This window comes from Gavialis gangeticus, unplaced genomic scaffold, assembly GCF_001723915.1.
Source record: "Gavialis gangeticus isolate Ggan-Ray unplaced genomic scaffold, GavGan_comp1, whole genome shotgun sequence".
In the NCBI taxonomy this organism is placed as follows: Eukaryota; Metazoa; Chordata; order Crocodylia; family Gavialidae; genus Gavialis; species Gavialis gangeticus.
In genome coordinates, this window is record NW_017729016.1 from 14846263 (window position 1) to 14854572 (window position 8310).

Genomic DNA, 8310 nt, shown 5'->3' on the forward strand with positions numbered 1-8310 from the left:
TTCATTCCTGTGAGTGCCACTTGAATTGAAGCCTGCCAGCCCAAACAACTCCAGTATACCCAACAGCACTTGGAGGAAACCAGTAGCTGCATGTCTGTTCTGGATTCCTAGAGTGAACTGAGATCTGCTCATTGGAAACCAATCTTACCTGCTTCTCTTTTCTCAGAGGTGCCAGTCAACCATCAGCTGGCAATCTTTTGACAACCAACTTCACCATTCAGCTTCCTAATGAATGCTGTTCAGCTCAAGAGCTTTCACCAGTGGTATTTATGTTGAATCCTGCGGATCAAATGGGAGGACTGCTGGACCAGTGCAAGCATCCTCCGTGAGGCTTCATCCCCCAGCGTTGAAGCCTTGCTCTTGAGAAATCAACTCCAATGCACAGGCCACTGCATCCGGCTGTCCAAGAACCACCTCCCTTGCCAGATCCTCTTTTCACATCTCTCCGTTGGCCAACGCTCAAAGGGCGGCCAAAGGAAACGGTACAAAGACACACTCAATGTCACCCTCAAACATGGAGACATTGACACCAATAGCAGGCAGGGACAAGCTACTGACCGTTCAGTGTGGTGTCACGTTGTCCACCAAGGCGCGCACCACTTTGAACCCCAACGACTCGATGCTGAGGTAGAATGGCAGCAGTGGAGGAAGGAAAAGGAGACCAACCCAGGGATGCAAATCCCACTCCCCCACGCAACAACATGCCTCCGTTGCTGAAGAACGTGTGTTTCCAGAATCGGGCTCCTCAGTCACCTGAGGACCCACCAAGTCTGATGGACGTCATCCTTGACTCCGAGAGACTGCTGACGACAGATGCTGTTCAGAAGTGCTACTGTGACACTGTGGGAAGAGGGGCAAAACTAAATCTGCTGTTATAGACTGGCAGCCAAATCCCTTACTCATGGCTTTGATCATTTGTCTCTTGACTCTTATGGTGTCATGTCCTCCTGTGGTCTCCTGATTCCCTGAAGGAGAGGGCAACAAAATGTTCAGCTCAAAGTCAGTCCTCAGTGTAGCTCCACTTCAGAAAGGATGTTAATCACATGCCTGATGAATAGGTCTATTGACTTCAGTGGGGTGAGACTAGTCCTGTTCCTAAAATGAGGCATATGTTTAAGTACCTGGCTCAGCTGGGACCTGTGTTATCACACCCCCTGAATGTCACTCTCACTATCTCACAATCACATTAACAGTTACCCTCCAGGTTTCCAAACATGTGTGTGAACTCTCTCTAGCCTGTCTCTGAACTCATAACCACATATTCCCCAATTGCTCACTGTATTCCCCCAGATCTGGGTCCCGCCCTGCAGTGGGGAGTTTGCTATTTCACTTCTGCTTTCCATCTTGCTCTAAGTCCCTGAGTCATCCCCTCACTCTTGCTAGGACAGGCTCCCCATATCACTTCTTCTTGGTTTGTTTTTTTTATTTTGTGCTTTCATAACTCAGAAGTGGCTGCAAATTTCATTTGTAAAGCCATTACTTCACTACAGGGCCTCATCACTTTCAGCAGTGAAAAGATAAAGTAAAATGGTTGAGATGAGGGACCAGATGGCTCGAGAGACTGGTAATAAGATAGAGAGTCTTGTCCCTCTACGTCACTGCTTCAAAAAGCAGCTCTGCTCTGCAGTGAACTCTATGGTCTTGATCCAATTTCTAGTGTACATATGTTAATGGCAGAAAAACCACCCCTATAAAATAACACCTGTTTTGGGCTGAGGGGCCAAAGACTAAAGGTCACAAATTTCCTACTCAGCCTAGTGGTGGTGTCCCCAAAGACTGCCGAAGCAGTACCAGGGTAGAGCTTATGGGCAGAGGGGATGTGGAGACAGACATTCACAGTGCCACTGTCTATTCTGTGCATGCTCTGTGGTAAGGGAAATTCAATTTTCCAGTGCTGTCAGGCTGGCCAGCTTCTGCATTTCACTTTTTTCCAAGTTAACCTTCTCAGCCACTTTTTGAAGCAGGCCAGCAGCTAATTCTCATTCCGGCTGTACATCTACGTCCTCCAAGGGTACGTCCCCATGCGGTGCCCCGCTTTTTTCTGGTGTGTTTTTTTTTTTTTTTAACACTGGGATCTCCCAGTGTCAAAAAATAAACGCACCAGAAAAAAGCTGAGCAGTGCACATGGCTGCAGCGTGTGCTGCCTGAAACCAGAGCCTAGTCAGCCAAAGCCAGGCTCCAGCTGTCAGCCAGCCTCTGCAGGCCTGGATCGCTGCCACTGCAGCCCCAGGAGGCCCCCAGGATCCCAGGTAAAACTGCTGGGGCCAACCCAGGTGCCTGGACCCCACCCAGGGCAACTTCCCATGCACCAGAGTGTGCATGCAAGGGTGTTCTCCAAGGACAACTAGCAGCGGCACAAATATGGACCACTGCTATTTGTCCCCAGGAATATGCACATTCCCACTCGTGGGGATGCGCCCCAAGGAACTAACTCTGATCCCACCGAAACCGGTGTAAGGGCCTGCTTAAAGGCCTACTGACGTCTATGTAGAGCCTTTCCATTGACTTTGATAGGTTCACAGCGGCCTAAATTCCACTGAAGTCAGTGGAGTTACCCTACCATAAAACAAGCGCGTGGTGAGAATTTGCCCCTGTGTTCAGGATCAGAGGCAGCAGTGGATCCAAAGTTACAACTTACGGAGGTAAATCCTCACTCCCATAGAAGGTTTATCTTTCTTAGCTCAGTAAATTAGCTGTGACTTGAGAAGGAAGATCCAGACATCAGTGAAAGGTCTCCATTAAAAGGGTAAATAAAAAATCTATCATAGTCAATGCAAAACTGGACGCTTGGACTTCACCCTGAGGCTTGGCTTATTAAGTTTCTTTGTGTCATCTGTATAGGATGTAACATCTCTCATCATGGAGGGCCCCTGCAGCACGTAGGTACAGCTGAACACAAGAAGGGCTTGTCAGTGATTTCCTCAGTCAGTTCCTTAGCTGCCATTGCTCTTCCTTGAAGAAACAAGTCATATCCATTAACTCTTCCCATCCCATTTTCCCCAGTCTTTCCCATTCCTCGAAACGCTGTCCCTCATAGTGATCTCTTCTGCTGAGGACTTGTCTTTTTGATGGAAGACTTGAAGGGCTTGCTAGAAAGCCACCCTGGTGCTCTCTTACCCTCCTAAGGGCCACATCCGCTCCTTGAGCTAGGAAGGCCAGATCAGATAACCTTTGGGAGCATGCACAGTTCCTGTTACGGGTCCATTTCCTTCCCTTTGCGTTGCTTAGGCATGCAAGGTCTTGATGCCCAAACAGGTTCCCTTAGCTCGAGAACAGCCGTTACATACCCGCAATTCCTTTTATTGCCTGCCAGTTTATTCATGCCATCTAGCATGTGATAGCTTCAGATTGGGAGTTCTGCTCTTAGGAATTGTGCTGCGTTTATATGCATGTACCAGGCTGTGACTCCAAGCTGCCCTTGAGGTCACATCCACTCAGCACTGCCCACGCTGTGCACAAAGTTAAATGAAACTTGAAGAAAATTTCTTCAAGGCAAAATGTCCTCCTCTCCCAGGCAGCTCTACAAGGGTGTGGGTTCCCCAACACACTTTCAGAGCCTGGAAACAGACCCAAATAATTCAGCTTCATCCTCCCAGCCCGAGAGAGATCTGTGAACAAGCAGCTCACTTCCTTTGTGTCTCCTCCTATCGTGAGGAAAGAGATACGGTATTTGCTGCCTCACCAAGAACTCGACAGAAAGGGGGTCCCTGTTCTGCTCTCTATTATATTATAAACCCTGAAAAGAACAGCCCTGTGGGATTTCCCAGGCATTCTCTGTTATCCTGGGACCACTTCTCCACTTCTTCTTCTCATATTGTCTTTGTCAGTCTCCAAGTCCAGACTACCACACAGAGAACAGGGCAGACTGGCTCACAAGTCTTCTTTTTCTGGTCTTGGAGCCAAGATAACCTTTTATAATCCCCTTTCCTTCTTTTGTGTATGTGTACAGGTGTGTATATCTATAGATATAGCCATATCTATCTATCTATAGATAGATAGATATATATTGAACTATAGATAGATCGATAGATATATATGCACATGCATACAGTGGTGCATTCTTGCAATGAGAGTTGCATGGAAATCTGCATATATGTATACCTATGCATATATGTATACCTGTTTCATGTGTGCATGCACACACCTGTGTAGGTAAAGACATCATTTGCACTTGCCTTCACTTGACTTAGTATCCATCACATTGAAAGTTCAGCAAGTTTACTTGATCTCACTCTCCATCATTCATTCAGAACAAAGATAAGGGTTTTCATATGACCCCTGTCTCCTACCATCTCCCCAGCAGGCTGCACAGTTAGCTTTTCTCTCCTGCTTAGTTTTCTATTTTAAACCCTATATTTTTATCGTTCCCGTGTCCTACCCTCAATTCTGAAAGATCAGACTTCCAGCTGCAGGCAAGGCTTTCTACAAGATCCAAATAAATTGTGTCACAAGTGCTGGTGTTATCAGCCTTTCCTATAGCTTCCATATTCTGGCAGTTATTTTTGGATGATTCAGTCGCGTAAAGTGAGGCACAGCAAAGCAATGGTTAAAGAGCACTGTGGATCTCGTTTAAAAGCCTTCTAGACAGGACCAGTTTTAGAAAGTTTTTAAGTGCTATTTTTTCTGTAGGGAAGGAGTAGAGATTTTTTTTAAGTGTTGTGAGAACAGGAATGTTTCTTTTTTAGCCAATTCCACATATTTTTGTTATAGGAGAAGATGTGGTCTGAGGGTTTTAGCAGAGGCTAAAACAGGGGAGGACTGGCTCTATTTTGGTAGTGTATCAAGTGCATAGGAAATAATCAAAAATGCTACATAAAAATGAGTTTAACAGCAGCTCGAGGGAAAGGCAGCTCCACAGCAAACACACTCATTACCTGAGCTGCTCTGAGTGGCAGGCGGCTGGGTGTAGATACACCAGTCTGATCCATATTATCTTGCTGGATGGAACGCATGCCTTTAATCGCATTCTCCTGGGGACGCAGCTTCCATTTGCAACTTTTTCTAACATTAAAAATGCAAAAGTTTTTGGCTCCTCCAGGTTGCTTCTGCGCTGCTCACACCATCATACCACGTATCCTGTGTCACAGGTCAGCAGACCTGGCGCACATGGGACTCAGCTGGGGCTTGATCACAAGTCCTACAGAAGAGGCTGCCTGTGGATGGCACTGTCTTTGTAGCAGGGTAAGTTCCCCTTGCTCCAGTAGGGAAGGAGTCAGAACGGACTTTATCTAGCACAGATTCGAGCATGTCTTTACTTGGTCTGCTGTTTTGGCTGGAGCAAGGAGGTGGAGTTACTCCAGTCATTCCCAGTCACTCCACTTGCTAAGTCATTTTCTGCTTTCACCCCCAGCCCTGCTACCAGCAGCACAGACCTCAAACCTGACCTGCTGGCATGGCTACAAAGGCCAGCTGACAATCCCCACTCTCCCTCTCCAACAGCAATGAAGGTAGGATGGGAGACAACAGCAATTAAAACCAGTGGCCAGAAACCTTGCGACTGATCCATCAAACAGAAGGCAGAGTAGATTTGCACCTCATGGTCTAACCAAAGTTGATAGATGTATATAGCACAAGTTTTCACGGGCTGAAGTTCGCTTTGCCAGATCCCCTGATCGAGCCAACCCAGAGGTTTATGTTTTGGCCATGGTAGAAGTACAGTCCCTGCTTCCTGCGACTATTCTGCTGCTTCTTCCCCTTAGTCAGGGGGATCTATTCACTGAGCAGTGCAAGTATTGCCCCGCTTCTGCACAACGGGAGTCAGAGGTACAACTGGGCAGGTCTGTGCCCAGGGAGGCAGTAGCTGCCAGCCTTGGTGACCTCTCCAGCAGAACAACGGCTGCTAACTTTGTGCCCCGCACCACATCGGTGCTCAGGGCCAGTGGCTTAGTTATGCTAATGGTGGGAACAGCACGTTGAGATGCTTTGGCATAGCTTTACTTTGTGATCCCTCCTTTTGACTCATTATATGCTGTGTAATAGTCTACAAAGCACCCAGTGATTCTGGTGAAAGCTAATTGGGAAATGTATTGTATTTTCAGTTCACATGTTTTTAACAAAGATTGTAGAGTCATAGAGAAGTCAGGCTGCAAGGGACCTCCACAGGTCATCTAGTCCAACCCCATGCCAGAGGCGGGTTTATCCCCATCCAACCATAGTCTAAACTCTACATAAGACTACCCTCAACCCTGACACAACATAGACCTACCACCCTAACTTGCCCACAGATAAACCAGGGAAAGCACAGCAGCCAATGTCCTACTTCTATAAAATGTTTTCAATATACACTCAAGAGGTCCCAGGTAGAGGGACCCCCACTACAGAGGAAGACAAAACCCCCACTGTCTATACCAATCTACCATGGGGTAAAATTCGTTCCTGACCCCAAATATGGTGATCAGTCTGACCCTGAGCAGAGGGGCAAGACCCTCTGGCCAGGAATCTCTGGCTTTAGTCCTAGCAGGAGAATTGGTACACCCCAGTTGAAGGCCGCAGCCTTAGCCGTAGCCAGCACCCAGTGCATCTGGGGAGGCTTAAAAGCACCCTGACACATATAGAAGAAAAAAAGGGCGGGGAGCAAAAAGCAAAGCCCAGGAGCATGGGAAATACCTATAATAGAAAATAGGCATAGCTACGCCTAGTAGTCATCCCTGGCCAGTGGCTGTCCACTTTCTTCTGGAACACCTCCAGTGATGGAGAGTCCGTCCACAACTTCCCTAGGCAGTCTGCTCCACTGCCTGCTCTCACAAGGAAGAAGCATATCCAGCTAGCCAATCTAAATTTACTTTGCTGCAACTTCAAGCCATGGGTGTGCATCCTCCTCTCTGCAGCAGGAGAGAAAAGGTGCTTTCCCTCTTCCTTATGGCAGCCCTTCAAGTATTTGAGTACCCTCTTAAGTGCTTTTTCTGCAAACAGAACATGTCTAGCTCCTTCAGCCTCTCTTCCTATGACTTGCCTTCCACGTCCTTAATCATCTTTGTTGCCCGCCTCTGGACCCTCTCTAACTTCTCTACATCCTTTTAAAAATGTGGAGCTCAGAACTGCACACTGTACTTCAGATGAGGCCTAACCAGGGCCAAGTAGAGAGGTACTATCACTTTCCATGTCTTGCACCTATGACTCTATTGATGCAGCCCAAATCCACGTTTGCCTTTTGTGTGGCTGCATTACACTGCAGGCTCATAGACTCCCAAAACTTTTTCCATAGAGCTCCCATCCAGCCAGGCATCCCCCATTGTGTATCTGTGTTTTTGATTATTCCTCCCAAGATGCAGCAGCTTGCAGTTGTCCTCATCGAACAGCATCCTGTTAGCTGTAGCCCAATTTTCCAATCTGTCGATATCCTTCTGAATTGTGCTCGCATCCTCCAATGTGTTCACAGTCCTTCTCAGTTAAATGTCATCTGTAAACTTGCTCAAGAAGCTTTTTATGCCAGCATGCAGCTCATTAATAACCGCGTTGAACAGCACCAGGCCCAAGACAGACCCCTGTGGGACTCTACTCAAAACCTCCTGCCATTCTGACATGGACCCATTAATAATTACCCTTTGTTTACAGCCATTGGGCCAGTTATCTATCCATCTTGTAGTAGTTTTATCCAACCCACTTTTCTCCAGTTTGTTTATGGGAAGGTCATGTGGGACCTTGTCAAAAGCCTTGTTGAAATCCAAATTCTTTATATCCACAGCATTCTCTTCATCCATCCAAGCAGTTATTTTGTCAAAAAAGGATATCAGGTTTGTTTAACTTGATTTGTTTTTCATAAACCCATCCTGGCTGCTTGTGATCAACCGTTCCTCTTCCAGATGATTGCAAATGGCTCCACCCCTCTCCCTGCTGCCTCGGCTGAGCCCTGTGACCTGCAATGCTGGCTTCATTGCGCAGGACACGGGCATGTGAGCCCTGTGTGATGGAGCCAGCTGGGGGGCTCTGCCTGCTGCTGCTGGTGGTGGCAGGGGCTCTGCTCAGTGGGAGGGGTGCTTGTATGGGGAGCCCACACACATCTCAACATATACACACACCTACACCCCCTACACAGACACACCCAGCTACCCTCCCACTCCACACAACCCACAACCCTCCCATACACCCACAGCACCCCAGAAACCCCATACCCACCTATACCCCACACCCCCACATCCACACACACCCCACATACTCCTCCACACCCCTTACACACACATTGCCACACCCTCCCCCACACCTCATATACACACACACCCACAGTCCCCACAATCCCCATTCCTACCCACACCCTCCCCCATACCCCTCAGACCCACAGCCCCCCACAAACCCAATACCCACCCACCCATA